This window comes from Cyprinus carpio, chromosome B7 (assembly GCF_018340385.1).
Source record: "Cyprinus carpio isolate SPL01 chromosome B7, ASM1834038v1, whole genome shotgun sequence".
Classification (NCBI taxonomy): domain Eukaryota; kingdom Metazoa; phylum Chordata; class Actinopteri; order Cypriniformes; family Cyprinidae; genus Cyprinus; species Cyprinus carpio.
In genome coordinates this window covers 19,922,337-19,942,592 of record NC_056603.1, presented here as the reverse complement: position 1 = coordinate 19,942,592, position 20,256 = coordinate 19,922,337, and the positions used below count along the sequence as shown (strand labels likewise).

Genomic DNA, 20,256 nt, shown 5'->3' with positions numbered 1-20,256 from the left:
AAGCTATTCAAGAGTTATTTAAAAAGACATACACAATAAGTGATTAGAAACATTAAAATCAAATGTGGGGGTTACATGTATGATATGGAGTTGAGCAATGGACTGATATCCATTTAGTAGTCTTTTTTGAGTTCATTTTGGTGCATATATGCATTGGAAGGCATTCTCTGTGCCATTCTGGGGAGTAAGGATATGTCCTGTGGAGACCAGAGGGGTTAACAGGTCTCCTTAGGAATTTCAGTCTGGTTTTGCTAGGTGGGGGGAAGTCAATCCGACGATCTTGTTTAATCTCATGGCTTTACATGTGAGGGTCAGACTGTCCATCTCTTCGATTACTTGCCCCAAATTAGACAATCTCTTCTTCGAATTGAAATTGTCAATAATTGTTCTAATGGTGTTAATGTTGAAAGCTGTTCTGTGAAAGAGTTGGTTACCAGACTGTGGTGCTGGGAGTTGATTTACAACATCCTGCCTTTCTGTGGAATTCGGCTCATGTTTCAACCAGGCTCCCGATCGAATCTTTAATTTGTCTGGTTCACGCTACAGCACCATATAGTTCTGATATTTCGCTGTGAACCTAAGAATGTGTGGATTAATGTAGACTGACATTGCTCTAATTACTTCGTTTAATAATAAAGAATGTAGTGTAGCACACAGACTTTATACTCATAGTGAAATTGCTGTTTATTTTGCTGCACCGGCAGTTATAGGGTTAATGAGGTTTAGGCTGGTGCTCCTGTGATACAGCTGTTCTGCATTCTGATTAAATAGACAGAGCGTCTTTTGTCTGTCGTTCTTCAAACATAACAGTAGACATATTTTGGTTTACAAACTGTATTGTTTCATCAGTTAGTCACGTTAGCCCTCGGCTAATGTATCCACTATTACTGTTTTAAGTGTTCACAGTTTAGTAGTTAAACTTTAGCTGTGGGCACGATTCGCTTGCATAAGTGTTTTTGTATTTTATGTCATTATTATAAGAACAGATTGGAGCACTATATTATTGTTTTATGTAAAGGTGCTTTCTCAATGGTAGCGCTCGCTAACTTGCTCAAGGACTCCTCTCTGTGCCAATCACAACAGGCTTGGCCAGCTGACCAATCAGAGCAGAGTAGGTTTGAGGAAGGGAGGGGTTTGCTCAGAACTTGCTTGAAACGAATCGTTTCGAAATCACTGGCAAATGACTCTAATATTAAATGTATATTCTGAGAAAATGACAATGTTTTCTGACCTTGGATGTATTTAAACCTGTTATAGGGAACTCCAACACAATGTTAGGACACTTTAAAATACCATATGACCTGCTCTTTAATATTTTTATTTAATTTATTATCTATTATATATTTTATTTAACATAACATAAATTTACTTCACTTGTAGATGATTTGAGAAGCTGTGGTGCGATAATATACTTCTTACAGGTATCTGATGGTGCAAATCATTCATGTCTGTTTCTCTCGCACTAAAAGTTTGTTGAGAGCTGGGCTCGAGGGAAGGAGTTAAATACAGTAACCAGGGGGAGCCAAACACACTCCGCAGTGGCTGGAATATGAACACTCACATTCCAGCTGCAAACAGGAACAGCAGGAAGCCATGTAGGAAAGATTCCTCAAACAACAAGATCAACTCACTGCCATGCCAAAAACATTAAAACTGAAAATGTAATATATTTTTTCCCCTGTTAAAAATAGTTTCATTTTAATGAGCTTTATTTGCATGACAAATATTTGTACAACGTATACTGTACCTTTATATTCATATTTCCAATGGCATCAACACCAATTACAGCCATTGTGTTTCCCTATTAAGAAATAGTACGTAAAGGTTTAAAATGTGTGGTCTATAATATATTACAATTCCCGCATGTCTGTGTATTTTGTGCATTCCGTCTCCCTCTGTAAGACCAGTTTTGACACTGATATGTCACCTTGTAAACAGACACAAAAATTATCTCACTCCACACAGTCCACACAGTAGCTGTATGGCAGGAAGTGGAAAATGGAGGGAGAGTGGATATTCAGCCATGGGGCAAAATGCAGCTCTTGTATTGCACCCTTTGTTAATGGCTTGTTATATGACATGGACCTTCACCCAAGGCTGTCATCAGCAGTAATTCTTGGTTCCTGTGTGTGTGTGTGTGTGTGTGTGTGTGTGTGTGTGTGTGTTTGCAGCACACTTTATCACAGGCTACACAAACAGAGTAGAGTTTGAGGTAAAGGAACAGCTGAGCTGCTCTGCTACAGAAATTTTGCTTTGGCTTCAAGTCCAAAAATCCGTCCATGTAAAGTGAGAAGGACTGAAGTTACTAATTAGAGCAGTTATACCGGATGTAATTGGGTAGCCATTATTTACAATAGAACTGAGATCAAAACTGAGATCAACAGGAATATATATTGATTCCCAATCAACTGTATCAGTCGTGAGGATTTATGCCCGAAGGAAATCTCAGAAGCTGATACCCCTTTAAAGCAGGTTTCACAAACACACACACACACACACACACACACACACACACACACACACACACACACACACACACACACACAACATCCAGAGTGTGGCAAGGGGAAGGACTACATCTACAGGCCAGAGTGAGCGTGTGCTTGATGACCGTTCTTTGATGGAGAGGTCAGATAACGTAATGACTGATCAGCATTATAGCTCTTAAACAACAACAAAAAAGGAAGAAACAGTAGAAGTAGGAAGGATAAAATGGGGACAAATGATCACTCCAGCTGTTTTCTTACCTTTAATGGTAAAGAAGACCATAAATAAGTAGGACTACAAACATCTCCAGACATACCGGAGATGGGAATCAGTGTGTATGTGTTGAAGTAACAGCACAACAGGCATGCACAGGCCTCAGGCAGCCAGAAAATTAGGAATAAACTGTGGAGCTGGAGTCTAATGGTGCAACACATAAACACCTAGAACCCTAAAGTACTGTACTTACAAACTAAATATTTCACCCTCTCTCTGTGTTTGTTGATGTAAGCTGCAAATCTCCAACATCAAGTTTTATTAACCCACACATAGATTTTACTCAGTACATACACTTCAAATATAAACCAGTAAGGAACAAACACTGTTTTTTTTTTTTTTTAGCTATTTATTGGTATAATTTAGACTATGTTTATTGCAATGGCTTCTCTGAACTAAAGTATGCCAAGAAAATGAAAAGTCACTAAGTGACTTAAAATAAATCACGTTTAAGATAATTTTACACATGAAAAAATAAATAAAATCAGTCACTAGCTAATTTGGAACAGCATGCTCTCCAACCTACTCTTACTATTTTTTACCATATATTTCTATGATAGTGTCTTATAATAGTATCCTTGTATAATATTATGTTATTCTGAATACAGAAAAATCTTTGCAATTCCATTTATACACCATTTATTCTGTTTGACATCTTTTGGTGCAAGTTGAAAAGTCAAAGATCACAGCCAAACTGGATATTTAGGAAAATGAATATGAAATGTCCTGGTGAAAACATGACATTACTTCATGCACTTTTACAATGACTTCTTACCGGCATTGTTTGCTTCCACATACAGATACTCTCAAAAACACATTCACAAACACAGATGATGGAAAAACAAGACTCTCTGTCCTGATCTGTTTCTCCAAAACTGAATCTGATTAAGTGATTAGGCATGAAAAGGGATGCAGTTTGTCTGGCATGACTGACTAATGGACTGCTGATACCAGTTAACCTGAAGACCTATGCTTTCTGACAGCCTCAAGGGACTAAGAAACTGATTCATTTTTACATTTATTAGCTTACACAGTTTATATAAATAGAACAAGAGAATAAAAGCAAGAGGTGAGAGAGAGAGAGAGTAACAAATCAAGAACAGGACGTTTTTTCCATTATATGAAATGGATAAAAAGCAGTAATACAGATGCAACCTGAAATTATATAAGAAGAAAAGGCAAACTATCGCAGAGACTGCTGAAATAAACCTTCATCTGATCCCATAATAATTCCATCTATTTGCACCACAATTTATCGCAGGAGGTGAACATTACCAGCCAAAACCAACAGAGATACAGAGAGGCATAATAGCCAATCTGAGCTCCAACAATATCAGCAATGAAAACAAGGATTAAATTAATGAATGACAGAACACACATGTGAGGGTTACTGAATGAATATGCCATGTGTTTTCATGTGCTGAAAAAAGCTGAGCGAGAATGAAGAGAGAGTCTGTTTTCCTTCTAAAAAACAAAATGTGTAAGAAGAACCATCACAGATCTCAACCACATATCTATAAATCCAGGCATGTGCACTTTGTTGTAAGTAGCTAGGGGGGGGTTTGTGGCATTAAATTCATGGCCATTGCGACAGATGGACAGAAAGAAAGCTACATGAACCTACTCACCATCTATATCAGCAAAGCTGACATCTCTTGCAGCTACCAGACTACCACCTAAGAATTTCCTTATGTGAATGATTTGTGCTGAATCACAAGAGATTACTCACTCAAATCCTGTATCTCAAATATCAAGGTCAACAGAAGAACAGGGACCACCATCCACCCCAAGCACATTTGTATTTTTTACTCAAAAGTATAAAATCTTGCAATTAGAAAAGATTTCACCCAAACATTTATTCTTCAGCATAAGCATAAGAGTGGTGCTTTTTAGTCCATTGTGAGAGAGGATTTCCTCCAGATAAAACCATGACTGGCTGATGGCATTACACCAATCTTAATTATTGACTTTAGCTCTGTAAACCACTGCCGCTCTGTGCGCCTGTCAGCAACAGCCCCAACAAAGACAAGATTAAAAATGTGTCATCATAATCATTCCACCAGAATCACATTCTGACGTCATATTTTAAACCAATCTGATGCTTTAGTATTTTCTACTTGTTGAATTTACTTAATTAAAATGGAACACAATTCTATAAAATGAAATGGAACACATGTTTTGTCCGCTTCATTTCAGTGTGTGGCATTAACAATTGAAAGACGACAGGAGAAAACGATAACACTTTCCTAGACATATTTGTGTGTCTCTAGAGGAGACTGTGCCTGTATTATGTGTAGCATCTGTTAAATAACTAGGCCTACTTACCAATTCTCCTTACATCAGAGTAGTTCATCTTCAGTTCTATAAACTTTAGTCTATTTATGAACTATACTGAATGGACGGTTAACCACAGCTAGACGTGCTTTTGTGGACATAAGCACAAGTAATCCTCACTGAAAATAATAAGTCCACACGTGCTCTCAAGTGCACCTGTATTCTGAATAGTTAAATAAAACCAGAGCATAAGTCTAATAAAGCACAATGCTTCTTTTCAAAGCTGAGATAAGGTAAAATCAACAAATTATGTGAGATGTCATTAGGAGCTCTGCAGGTTACCTATTGAGTAAACATCTGCGTTTTTATGCATGACATGAGTAAACACACCCTCAACACATTTTTATTGATTCTGGGACACACATGAGAGGTTTGTGGTTTAAATGAAACCTTTTGTGAAGGCAGTGAACTATAGTGTGCATTATACAGATCGCTGTGGAGTTGTTTTTATTTTAAAAACAACACACACAGGCTGAACAAGTCAGTGCTCTTTTTAAGCTGAAAAAAGCTATGATAACAGTAACAAATATTTCATGTTGCAAATAAATAACTAAATGTTCTTATCAAACTGCTGTAGGCAATATAAAAATAGACATGCACAATAATAATAACAAAAAAAATTAAATGTATGAACTGATTAGTACATACTGGATTATAATTTGTGCATGCAAATTCCCTGACAAGGCCTGTCCCATGACACATGCCTGTGTCACCAAAGCATGTAAAATCTGTTCAGTACTGTAGAAGGAGACTATTTGTACACATCAGTGTTTCAGAGAGTTCAGCCATAAGCCATTAAGTAAGGCTCACCAACATCATTAACCCCTAACCTCAGCTTCAACACATACTGAGGATAAATTATCCATAGCCTTCAAAGAAAATGAGTTTCCTTCAAAAATAGCAAGGATAACCCTCCAGCATATTTATTTACAATGTCTGTTTGAATGATGGGCCTGGATGGGATGCAGGCCACTCTGGGATGTAATGCCATAGTGATGGTGACCAACATACATTTCACTGATTTCACATAGTCCAAAAAAATGCTGTATGTACTCCAATACTTTATTATTATTTTTTTACACACAATGTTAAGCAATCTGTTTTTTTACTTGAAAATCTGTAAATCAGATAAGAATCAGCAGCTGAACTACGCATGCATTCATTATTGTAGGATAATAGTTTTTTAAAAGTAATTTTGATTCTGTTGGAATACAATTGAAAGAACTGGAACCCACTTAAAGGGCTAAACATTTTTAGGATTGTGGATTAGTAATGTGATTTATATGTGAAACTCAGGTGGAGCCCTAATGACTTGACTCACCTGTGACTAATCAGAAGGGTGCGTCTGTATGCTGCTTTATGTGTGTGAAGTCCTACACTGAGTCTCATTCATATTTACATCCTGAAAATAAATTCAGGCAAAAGCAAGGACCTTGATCAACTAAATATGGGGTCACTGATGACTCAGTTTCCTGCATGACTCAAATTCCTGCGGAGTGTCCTGCTCTGTCTCCATTTTCCATCAGCCAAAACGGGAATTCTACTTTGACATCCTTAATCTGACACATGGATACACCTTGCTAGGATTGCCTCCAATGGCTAGTCTACAGTAGTCAACATTTGAAGTGGATCAAAAAAGGTTCATCAAAGTTGTCCTAGTACAAGAACGCATTTTGGCTTTAGGTTTTAGGACAACTTTGATGAAAGGTTTTGATGCTTCAAATGTTGACTAATGCATTTCCCCTAGACCACTGGCTCTCAAACTTTTTGAAAGAAATAATATTTTTTTTAAATTCTGTTAAGAAAAATATATATTTTTTATTTCAACCTGATAAAAATAATTTAGAGCTTGGCATGGAGCATTAAGCTTTTATTAATTTAGACAGCTTTTCTAGGTCTAGCAATATTTAATTAATCAAAATGAGGTTTTTCAAAACCATGGGAACCCTGGTTCTTTAAAGAAAAACAAAACAAAAAATAAATAGATAAAAACGTATATTGATTTCTAATTGTTTTAGCTCATTTTAGTACTAGTTTAGTCTTAATTTAAATAATTTTAAGCAATCTTGAGGATGTTTTCTGAGGCGCCCTAGCAACAGTGGTGGACAAAGTACACAAATCAAGTACTTGAGAAAAAGTACAGATACATATAATAATATATTACTCCAGTAAAAGTACTCCTTTTTCAATTTTACTCGAGTGAAAGTACAAAAGTACTCGTTTTTTTATGTACTTAAGTAAAAAGGTACTGATAGATAGATTAATTTTATATAGGCTACTTAATTTAAATTTATATTAGCACATTTTCCGTTACTGTCCACCACTGCTTAGCGGACCTCAGCACTCTGGTTCAGAACCATAAAGGATTCATGTTATGTTATCCCAGCAGGCCTCCCACACCATATAAATGATTTACAGACATTATTTTTGATGAATGAGAAGAGAGGATAAATACAGAATATGGTGATTAAATGATACACACATACACCAATCTCTAAATTATTCAACCTAATGAACCTAATGACTAACAGAAAACATGTTTTGGCAAAACAGGAAGAGCATGACTTTTCTATTAACCACTGGCTGACATGGATGAAGAGAAGGAGACTATGTAATGTGCTGAGAGTCTCAGTATTACATCAGAGCAGGATTGAGCAGGTCCAACCCAAGCCCAACTGAGCTTTCAATATATGTGGATTTAGTCGCTAAGTTCAGTGTTATTCTCTTGACCGCTTTTCTCTTCATCGCTGCCCTCTTTCATTGTTCTGTTTCTTCTATCTTTATTCTTTTATCTGAAACATTATTATTTGGGCAGAAAAATGGAGACAGTCAGATTCTTTGGTGGTTCACCAAATGAAAATGAGACAACAGCCCTTCACTGTGATGCAGTAGAGATTTAAACCAGACCTTGTTGACATGAGCATCTGTTTTTGTTTTAACACTCTGCTTGTTTTTATCAGATATCCCATTCATAAACGATGTGGAGAACCTGAAAAACATGTGGCTGTAAACAAGAGCTGAGGTTTTCTGCAAAATATTACAGTCTGTCCACCACGAGAAGAGTACAAAATATTCTTCCTATCTAACTGCCGTCCTGCAAAAGACAAATAAATAAACTTGTAAAGATGACTTAAGGTCACTTTTTCATCCAAGCTTCACCTTTCTAAATTAATGACTATGGGTGTAACTTCTTGTAAACCTGTTCAAGGAATTTCTTCAGAACTGTTGGATGTTCAAGGTGTCAGGCAACATTTTCAAACTAAATAAAACATTACTGAAATAAATAAACCACACTCTGGGCAACTCAACTCTCAATTTCAATATATAATGCCTTTTAGGTGAAATGCAAACGCTCACTCTTTTCTGCAGTTCTGTGAACTAACTTCATCTTCCCTGTTGAGCCAAAGGATTCACCTACAGCCAACATGTTATGCAAACCGAATGAGACCGAGATACCATCACTGAGGAAATCACCATACTGTTTGTGTAATTTAAACATGAAACTCCGGATATTCAGAGAGACAAAAAAAAAAATGAGATACAGGATATGTGTTTGATTTGATTCAAAAAGTGAAGAGTTTAACCTGAGGTTATGAAAATCAGACAATCCAGATCCAGAGCTAAGCATCATAGAAAATCTCTGTTAGCCGAGCGCTAACTACTGATGTTTTTTCAATCTCGCTATCGCTCTCATATCTGCGTCTAAACAATGCATGAGCACATGCATATTGGGATGGGAGAAAGCAGATGACTGAAGCTTCAGCAGAGGAAATTGAAGTTCAAGAGCAATGTATTCACTATTGCCAAGTACACACAAACTATAATATCCTGTGCCTGTCCCTATTTTTTCTCCCTCTCTGTTCATTTCTATTCAAGCAAAAAAATCTGACTACTAATCACCCCTAATACTAGGCAGCAGTTGTCCGGGGCCCTATGAGGTGGGTCCTCTATTACAGAGAGGGGGCCCACCTATAAACATTTTGTTCTTGCCCTATGAATAGTGACGGATATACCAGGCAGTGCTAATTTTACCCACATGACACTGATAAAAATATCAAGGGGTCGTACACATCTACTTTGAGGCCAATCTGTGATTACTTCAATTGGCACTGGGAGTCCAACAAATGCCCTCAAACAACATAAATAATTTAATGTGCCTCCACAATTTCCCTGCAACAAAGTTCCCATCATAAAACCTTCTTCTCACTGACTTATCTCTTTCCATTATATTTTCAGTGCTGCACTTAAGATTAATTTTGTGCTGATGAAAAGAAGTCTGCTGGACAGAGAGACATTGAAGGTATGTTTCCCACACTTTCAGTGCCCTCTGGGTCAGACATTGTAGCTTCAGGTCCAGCTGTAGTGCATAGACGCACCCAGCCGTGACGGCACCGCACTGTACATATTAGAACAGGGTTCACAAAGGGGTCTCAACATAATTCAGAGTAGTAAACCTTCACCAACTGACGCTCTTAATGATAATGCAATGTGTCATCTTAACAAATAAATCAGCATTAAAACACACAAAAATACAAGCAGAAATTCAAAAGGGCTCAGTCCAGGGTAACTTGGATCTGGTGGGGGACCTATGTTTGTCAGTTCAGGACTTCTTGGGAAATAAAAGACAGTCAGGGGTATGTGTTTACTATGACATCCTACTCTGGCATCAGCTTTGCTACATAGCAGACAGACGATGATGAGAATCCAAAACTGAAGAATTTGTTTAGATCGGTCCTCCTATGCTTTGTTAAAAGTGCAAGGCCAGTGTCTATTACAAGCCGGTTAGACTGAGGTGTCAAACAGGGGCTGCAGCACTATTAAATCAACCAAGTCACATTCATCCTGCCACGTCTAAAAGTTCAACAGCCATTCATCTGAACTCCTCACTGACCTAGCTGATGTAAGAACGGTCTTCTTTTGTGTGTGTGAGGTTAATGGTGTGTGAACTCATCGCAGTCATGGCACACAAAGTCTTAACAGGGCTATTTAAAACAAAAATACTGAGCTGTGCAGACACATTCCAACACAACACTAACACCACCTATCACTCTCTGTATGGACACATACACAAGTCAAAAATAAGTGTACACATATTAAGTCAAAAATAAATTTATATTAGTACAGATTAAAATATAAGGATGGTCCAACATTACATATATCAGTGTTTCTCAACCAGGGACCCAGTGTCCACTGAGGAACTCCAGGGGGCTCCAAGATTACTTAAAATTATCTAAAATAACACAAACAGGCATCAAATTAAGCTAAAAGAACTAAAAATAAAAACTTAATTTTAAAAGTGCAATTTGACACCTTTAAAAGTAATGTAAAATAATATAATCCTAATAAACTCCATGGGCAATTTAATAATGGATATTTATTTTGAGTTATTTTTAGTTTAGAAATTGAGAAAAACATTTAAAAAACACTACTCTAAAAACACTATGACGATCATGACCAACTGAAAATATCATGTGGTATTAAATAAATAAAATATAAATATTGTTGTGGTCAATGGGGGGCCTTGGAGTCAAAAGGGTTGAGAACCACTGATCTAGGGTATAGTATTTTGACTAATTTATCTGTTGTCACTTTAAATGGAAAGTTGACAAAAAATGTCAAAGAAGTCTTCAAATTGATTGATGTATGTACAATGTGTGATCTGTAAAAAAGGTGATTACAAATGTGGGGGTGGGGGGTTGCAAAATGATGACCAGTTACAATACCTACAATACACAGTTGCACATTTCTTCATTAAAATGTCAAAGTTATTCAGAGTTTAAATTCAGATTCAGAGCGCGGGAGGGGAAGACACAGTAAAGACATGCAGAAGAAAAGTGGGGGGAAGGAACTGTCAGGATGACTTGCTCAGGCACGGAGAGCTGTGACTGCAGGCTGAGTGAGTGGACAGGCAGAATTCCAGAGACAGGTGGAAAGAGACAGAGAATCTAAATGTTCTATCTGAAAGTCACTTACCCTTAGTAGATCTGCAGTACCAGGACAACAGCAGCTCTCCACTGACCCACAGTCTTCAGTCCTGCAGGATCATGCTAATCAGAAAACAGTCAGTCTCCGAAGACCCTCCATGTAATGCTGAGAGCTGGTGAGAGGAAAAACCAAAACCACCCTGTGAGAGACTCATACACAGTGAGATTGTCTGCCACTGTGGTATCTCAGCCAAGGAAAACTCCTCCCCTTTCCCTTCTGTAAAACCTTCCTCTCTCTCCTTTTTTCTCTCTCATGGAGAATAAACTCCTCTATTTGTCCATTTCCTCACACTGTTCCCAAATCAGCCTGTTGGAGCATGTGCGACTCTCCTATCTAAGCAGTCTGAGCAGTAAAGACTGACATTACAATAAGAGTTACCTCACAGACACAAACACACGGTAGAGCATTGCCTTTCACAACCACCCACACACTTACAGCCAAGCCAGAAAACCTGCACTGAAAGCAGGGGAACATACTCATACTCAAATTACGGCGTACAGCTTGTGGTCTTTGGAAATGTTCACAGGCACAAGACATCCTGATATACAACCCTTAACAAAACAGCCCTAAAGTACACTTGCTGTCACACACCGGCTGCAGGATGGAAACTGCATGTGCAAAATGAAAATAAATGGTAATGAAGGAAAATATAAAGAACAGAATGTTATTTAACATTGTATGACATTGCACTTTGATGGTTTTTGAAAAATTACTTTTGGTGGAAACTACTTTTTTTATGCATCATCTTTTCCATATCCACTTCCTGTATTCCTACAGAATCATTTTTTTGGTGCATCTATCACTGCAAACAGACACAGCCTGCTGTAGTTCAAAATAGATTCCCCTTTAGCTTACGATGTAAACAAAACTAAGACGTGCACTTGATGGATTGCAAAACGGATGGAAAGTGTTCAAACTCTGGCAGAGCAGGTCGACCCACCTCTTCATGTCAACAGAAATTGCCCACAAGAGGTGTGGATGTGACACAGACACAAAAGGTGAAAACAAAGGCCCTTTCTCAGATCTGTTGAAGCCTGCTTAAAGACTGATTTAAGACAGACATTTTACTGAAATCCTTCTCCTAAAGGTCATCGGAACTCAATACAGGCAGGAAATATCAACCCGGATGCTCTTCTACAGCTTTCTGCCTTACTGCATGCATTAAGCTCATGTCCTGTTTTGACTTTTATTCAAAATGCATTTTGGCATTTGTCCATGTATTAAACACTATATACACCATGATTCAAAAGTGACTCATCAAGGCTGCATTTACTTAATTAAAAATACAGTAAAATAGTAATATTGTGAAATATTATTACAATTTAAAATGAATGTATTCTATTTTAATGTATGTTAAAATGTAATTTATCCCTGTGATGGCAAAAATGATTTTTGTTTTTTGTTTTTTTTGCAGCCATTACTCCAGTCTTAAGTGTCACATGATCCTTCATAAATCTGATATATGCTGAAATATGCTGATTTGGTGCTCAAATAGCATTCCTTATTATTATCAGTGTTGAAAAATGGCTGTCCTGCTTCATGAAGAGAAAGCTCAGTAGAACAACATTACTTACAGTAGAAATCTTTATAACATTACAAATGTCTTCACTGTCAATTTTGATCAATGTAATGTGTCCTTGTTGAATAAATGTATTAATTTCGGTCAAAGAAATAGTCCCCAAATTTTAAATTGTACTGTACATATGCCTACTCTTTCAACTGGAGTTAAGCTACTGTAGAGAAACATGAGTGAAGGCACAAGCGGGTCTGGAGAAGACATAACACACATTAAATCTACTCAGTTTCTCACTCTGTAAAACCCCAGAATACTCAAGGTGCTCATCATGGTGGATGGTGCCGACAACTGGTGTCCTTTCCTCCGGATGCAGAGCACTCATCAGAATGTGGTCTTTACATTATGAGAGATTCATTGTCATGATCTAGTGTGAAGCGTGCTTCCTGTCTCGGGTCTCTATAGACACGACTGAAGACTTCGGTCTTCTCAGTGTTATTTAAAGGGATAGTTCACCCAAAAATTTAAATTCTGTCATTAATTACTCACCTACTACCACATGGAGCCACATTGCTGACACAGAACACACGCTGTTTACGCTCAGTGGATACTCTCCAAAATGCTGCTAGGGAGGAGACAAATTGTTGAATAAGGTCGTTATTTCTGTTTTCTTTGCTTACAAAAATATTCTCGTAGCTTCGTAAAAATTACGGTTGGACCCTGATGTCACATGGATTATTTTAACAATCTCCTGGTTTCTGGACGTTGATCGTGTAAGGACACTTGCTGTCTATGGGAGGGTCAAAGAGCTGTCAGAATGCATCAAAAATATCTTAATTTGTGTTCCGAAGATGAACGAAGGTCTTATTGGTTTCGAATAATTAATGACAGAATTTTCATTTTTGTGTGAACTAAAGGCCCGTTCACACGAAGGACGATAACTATAAAGATAACGATAAAGATATAGTTCTAAAAATCATTTTCAGCATTAAAGGTGCCATGTGTAAAAATTGAGGTAAAAATATCCAAAAAATGACCTACACGCATCAAAAGAATGAGAAGAAATAAGGGCGATGATGTCATTAAAAAAATGTCAAGTTATAGTGCTGCAGAGATATCAACCTTTAATTAGCATTAGCATTACTAGCCACTGCCCGACAGGTGTCGTAATACCAGTTTCGGCCATGGGAGGCGGTATGCGGGCAACATAACCACCAGCCAACCTGCAATACACAAATAACTCGCACGGCTTGTGGGCGTACTTGAACCTGATGTCAATCGTGTGGAAGGTACAGCCCCACTACTTAATTTCAGTTCAGGGAAGAGAGCGGAAGGATGGGAAAACACAGGGAACCAACCGCGCTCGGAATCACAAATCAAATCCGCTAAGAAAAGGAGCCGAAACAGAGTAAACATCGGCACTGCTTTCCATCGCTGGAGACAACTGATGGACTTGAAAGAAATGAGGTTCGACTCCGAACTTGCAACATTTCTTTTGGATTGGTAAGTAAGATGCTGTTAGTATTTCGCTAGAAAGTTTGTTTTATATGTTTGCGTATTTTTTTCGGGAAGTTATAACATAGAAATGTATCGAAGGCTGTTCGATAAACGTGCTAATGTTAGCGATGGCTAACCGTAGCTGCGTTTGATAATTAGCTAGCTATAATTTACCCACAGATCCGATCCGGTTTTCACCTGTTATCTACCAAAGCCCGTCTCTACCAAGCTGATGCTAAAATGTAACATTACCTAATAAGCTTGAAATGTCTTCGATGATAATGAACCCGAGAGAGAGAGAGAGAGAGAGAGAGAGAGATAGAGGGAGAGCGCCCCGGCCGCGCGCGCACTCACTCACTATATTCAGAGCGGTCAAGTTTTTGAAAGCATGTGAAAAGAGTCAATTGCGTGTGTCTCACGGTGAATGCTTGAGAGTTGGCAGCTCTGGTTACGTTGGTTGGCGCTAGCTTGGTCAACATCAGCTGTCTGATATTGACCAATGATGTTGACAGAATGCTGTCTGTCAAATTAATTTAATTCAAATAATGTGTATATACAACTCAAAATGTAATATGAACAAAACGAATATGAACATATTCACTGGTAAAGGTGAAGGGGAGTAGCTTGAAGATGTCATGTTTCAAAATCACTTGACATCACCCAACGTTCCTCTGGAGGCAAAACGTCCTTTAGGCTTCGGCTATGGCTCTAGGGTTGTTGTGAAGGTAGGGGCGGAGCATAGAGACTATGCCGTTTCTCGTTTGTTACTCTAGAGTAGACCAATTCACTTTATTGAGGCATACTGCCCCCATCTGGTATGGAATGTGGAGTATGACTAGATTTTTTTGCCAGACATTACACATGGCTCCTTTAAAGAACAGCAGAGTCCACACCACAACTATAATGATAAAGACAAAGAAAAACGATATTGTTGGAATCACTTTCAAAACGATTTTTTTTTCCAGCTGATGAACGATAAAAAATTGACAGCCAATCATAATCCATCCTGCTGTAACGAGCTCGAAAATTTAAAGCGCCAGACGAGCGTGCACTTAGAATAAAAAGAAGATATCGTTCGCTGGTGTGGACGCTAATATTGTTATCTTTATAGTTATCTTTATAGTTATCATTCTTGGTGTGAACGGGCCTTAACCCTTTAAGTATCACACTAAAAATGAATTCTAAAAACCTAACAATAACCAACCAGGACATGGAAGTGGAAAACTAAAGGTGCAAGAGTCAGGACTTTTCCAGTGCTGACAAAGACCTCTTTCAACATGCTAAACTTTTACACCCCTAACCTTCACTTCAGTGTCGGCTAGTTTGTGGTGATGTTCAGAAAAACCATGTCTGATGTCTGGAGGCTCTTAACCTCCACTGCTAAATGAATTCAAACAAATCTGTCACTTCAATGATTTTGCATACAAAGGCAAGGCCTGGTTACATTTATCTTTATATGGCGAAATCTCGTGGGTGAAATGCAGCCATATCAGTAGGAATCTAAGTGATTGGGATATTTGTGTGAGGGACATGTGAGAATATTTCCCCACATGGATACATTGGATTCAAGTCTTGTGAACTTTAACACGCAGATCTGTAGTGATTACTAATATAAACCTGCTTGGTTTGGAAGTGACTGTGTAAGGACACAACTGACAATCCGCTATGTTACTACACCTTTACTTTAGTGTAGGGCTGTGCAATTAATCGCAAAAAGGTTTCAATTTTGATTTTGGCCTCCAACGATTGTAAAAATACAATAATCGAGATAAAACTATTATCGCACCTCATTCCGCCGCCTTTTCCAGCGCTGCGCTTTCGTTACTCCATAAAAGCCCAATTTCAATTGTGAATCAGTAAAATCATATAACGTTACTTTTGCAAAATGGGACGTGCTTGATTTGTAGAAGTATATTTATTCATGTTTTTAAAAGTGTGAAAGAGAACTTGTCCTGCTCCTTAGGAAGATAACGTTATATGCACTCAAAGACAGAACAGAACACAGACATGTAAAGTCATCTTTTAGCTCAAGGTGCGCGCCTAAACAGTCAAATACACAAAAAATGCGGCGCTTAGTGATTATTCATGTATACATTCGTGGGTCGTGTAATAAATAAACGTAAAGAGTTGAGAATGAAAATAAATGTGTAACGGTAAATTGGATCCGTGCAGCTCTTAAAGTGACAACGGCTATTTTCCTGCTGCGACAGTGCGCTTAATAATAATCAAAACAACAAAAGACAAATTCAAAATCAAAAAAAGTTTAATTCTTACAGTGAAGACTATGCTGTTTTATTTTACATTTGATTATTAATTTCTGTAGTAAGCTGTAAACTGCTTGAGACTTGCATAAAATAAACATTAAAGCACAGTGTATTTCATTTGTATCTTTTTTATTCTACTATATAAGTTCTTTTCATTTTTTATTGTGGGCTTTTTTTTTTTTTTATATTTTTGTGGGGTTTTTGTTTGTTTGTTTGAAATTCCGTTGGTCTCTAAAATGTAGATGTCATAGCAACCTTATTTACAGGAAATACATTTGATAAGTATCACTATCTTTAAATAAATCACTCATATATAGTTTTGGTCATATGGCCCCCTCATAATCGTGTTAAATAATCGTGAATACAATATTGACCAAAATAATCATGATTATGATTTTTGCCATAATCGAGCAGCCCTACTTTAGTGGACCAAATTTAGTCTGATACACAGTAGTAGATTCAAAAACATCAAACCACTATACACTGACACAACAAAACATGCTTTACTGTTCTTGTGGACACACCAATACTTAAATCCCACCTACTGTATTCAACACATTTGTTGCACAGTTATGTAATCAGACACTTCTGAAAGGAGAAAACATAAACGCATTCTTAACATAATTCTGGTGCATGAGATCTGGCTGATTACAGCCTGACAGCCGCAAATGCCAACTAATGTCAAACTAAATGTGTTAGAACAGCATCTACAGACCATTGTGTTAGACTTCAGATTTTACTAACAGTGTAAAGTTTCTGAAAGACATATGAAGGCTTAAGAGAGGCATGCACATTCCAGTGGACTGAAGCCTTATTTACACCCATTTTATACAACCACAAATCATGTGACTAAGTTTTCAAATATCCATGAAGAAAATAAAACACACTACGTGTTGCAGTGAGAACCAAATGGTTGTTTCAAACCATTGACTCACTTACTTTCAGTTCAAAATGTGTAGCTATTCATATGCCAAAACAACACCACATCATCAGCTCAAATGTACAAAATGTAACAAACAGTTCCTTCTCAACCAACAATTTACTTTTGATTTAATCCAATGTTCTCTTGTGGAAATGCCAGATTCTATTATTCAACTGATTCAATAAAAAAGAAAATTATAGATGACATTTTCCACATTTAACTTCACACACACATAACTGCCTCATGATATAAAATCTACTGAGTATCTGTTCTTAGATAAACATTAAGAAACCAGACAGACCGACAGATAGACAGGCTGATGGACACACATGAGGCAAAAAAAAAAGAAAGAAAAAGAAATTCACAGATCGTGATTATCTACGAAGAGCAGTCAGGGCAAAAAATGGCCATGGGCTGTACTTTTTAAAATCACAGAACATATTTTATAATAGCTCTACTTTGTTTTGAGTATCATTTTCATTTCATACATTTGTACAAGACTGACACATTGATTAATCGTGAATGTTCTGGCACAGAAAACCATCATTATTTCATCAATGGAAAAGACAGGGTGGCAAAACCTCATCTGAGATAATCTGATTAGCTCTACTAGCCATGAACAGAAAATATGTACGTGATACACCACACTTTTCTGGAAAAACACACATGATCATAATTTGTAATTACCCAGAAGAGGCCCTTTCACAGAACTTTTGGAGCTCTAATCAGCTAGTGCTCCAGCCTGACATGGAAAATTCCTGTTCTCGGTTTGGAGGTCCCACTGACAGATCAGCCGGATATCGGATGATCTGCTGCACAGTGACAATGCAAAGTGTCTGTTAAGAATGTGAGCAGTTTTTCCACCCGGGGGAACAATTTCCACCCAGCCAATAAGGACTGAGCTGTATGAACGCTGCCCTCTAATCTACCCCGGACAGGCCCACAATTAAGCCCTGAAAGAATAGCTTCGTTCTTGGACCTGCACAAGGGATGGCTGCTAGTGAGCTCCACACACTACGGTTTGATCAGTTTAATGTGCACCAGAAACACACAATCTGCAGGCTGCCAATGGAACCAAATGTGCTCTCAAAAATATAGTTCAACAGTTTATCAATCACACTAAATAAAAATAAGTAAATAAATAAATAACCAAGAATATGAGGAAGCGGCCCACAAGCTTCCTTTTCGAAAAAGTTTGATATTATATATTATGGGGCATTTGTTATATATTTGATATGGTGTTTTAATCTGCAAAAATCAGGAAATATCATTCAATCCTATCTGTACTTCTATCTCACAAACATATAATTGTACATTTGCTGACAGCCTTTAATTAGTGTGATTTATACAGTTACCTGCCAACTAGTTAACCTGCCAGGTGGGTTAATTACATCAGAAGTTCAAGGTAATATGAAAATTGGAACGCCCTCCAGACTTTTTTTATACCACTAAATTCCCTGGTGTCTGCTGATATTTATTGTTAAGTCCAGATTTAAATAAATTATAAAAAAAAAAATAATAATAATAATAAATAAAAATTCATTATCTTTATAATATTTACAATTTAGAAATTATTTTGTGAGTAATCCATAAAATTATAAAAAATAAAAACATGGAAATTAATTTGTCAAAACGTGTGGGAGAGCTCCAAGTCACATTTGTGCTTGTCAATGGCTACTATAAAAGAAAGTGCACAAATGCAAACACAGTTGATATACTGTTGGATATATCATAACAAAAAAAAAAAAAAAAAAACTGGTGTGCAGCAACGTGTCTCATAAAAGGATCAACTGAATCTGGCCTTTGACATCGTCATTACAGGGGTGGAGGACAAGGCACTGCCAACAAATGGAAACAATTTTCAAATGCAGAAGTTAATCACCTCTAACAGGCCTCTGTGGTCTGAGAAATATGGCTCCTGATTGAGCCTGTGTCCTTCGCCCTAAAGAGCTCCAATTACATTCTCCTAAATCACTTATCAGGCACTTTTCCACACCTTTACAAGAGTCCCAAGGAGCCTGTGGCTTCAACCACATTTTCAGTTACCAGATTCAACAGAGCTAATGCTACGTGTTTTTAGGTCAGTGCACCCAAAAGAAGGAATCAGCATTTATTATCAAACACATTATTATAGCATCTCATTGTACTGTAGGTAGAAAATACCCACTACAGCGACAACCGACCAGTGATCTCCAAACGGGTGGCTAAAGGTATCGGTTCAAATGAACGACTCATTCGGACATCACTGACCCCTCTGACCAATGCGACAGGAGCGCGGGTTTTATACATTTAAAAACATACTCTCTAACCATTTAAATATAATGAGTTTAGTACACAAATTTTGCAGGTTAAGTAATAATATTCATATTTACTTGCACTAGCACTAACTACTGTAATATTTAATTAAAACCTGCTTGCTCGTTTTTGTGGATTTATTTGACAACATTATGTAAGTTAGACAGAAATCGATGATTGTAACGTTACCTTGGGTGACACGGTAAACAGAGGTCGACAAGTTGACAGAAATCCAAACCAAGTGCAACTTCTGTAATCGTAACTAGCTACATTGCTAGTTAAGTATTTAAACTATGTAGCGTGTTGTTTAATACGTTACGTATTTATTGTTTAACGGATATTTCTGGCTCTACATTCCGAATGGATGCTGCGCTTCCAAAACGGTTGTCGCAATATTAATGCGCCAAACTATGCTGCTGTGCGACACTAAACAGCGACCTATATTACTTGGCGGAAGAATTTACATGCTGATTATTTTTAATAATCAAACATTTGAAATATTTTTGAACACTATAGTGTCCGTTATCATGTTACTTTTGATGCCGTTTTTATTTATTAAATATTGCATGCCAATAAACCTTGAGAGAATTATTTTAGCAAAGTTAAGAACACCCCTGGCCAATGGTATGCCATTGCACCATCATAATGATTTTGTTAGTAGATAAGAGTGAGTAAAGAGCCTGCTG

At 37.4% G+C, this 20,256-nt stretch overlaps 1 protein-coding gene across 2 annotated transcripts in view; it reads right to left on the bottom strand.

The window, feature by feature from the left end:
- LOC109070058 overlaps positions 1–19,962 on the bottom strand; it is an 89,248-nt gene extending 69,286 nt beyond the window's left edge. The window contains exons 1-2 of one of the 2 annotated variants that reach the window (XM_042727833.1): positions 19,760–19,962; positions 11,068–11,191 (exon numbers count right to left, since the gene is read on the bottom strand). The gene's annotated coding sequence lies outside the window, so the exon portion shown is untranslated. Of the gene's footprint in view, positions 1–11,067; positions 11,254–19,759 lie in introns of those variants that run through there. The other variant, XM_042727834.1, reaches the window with a different exon arrangement.
- Between the last annotated feature and the right edge of the window lie 294 nt (positions 19,963–20,256).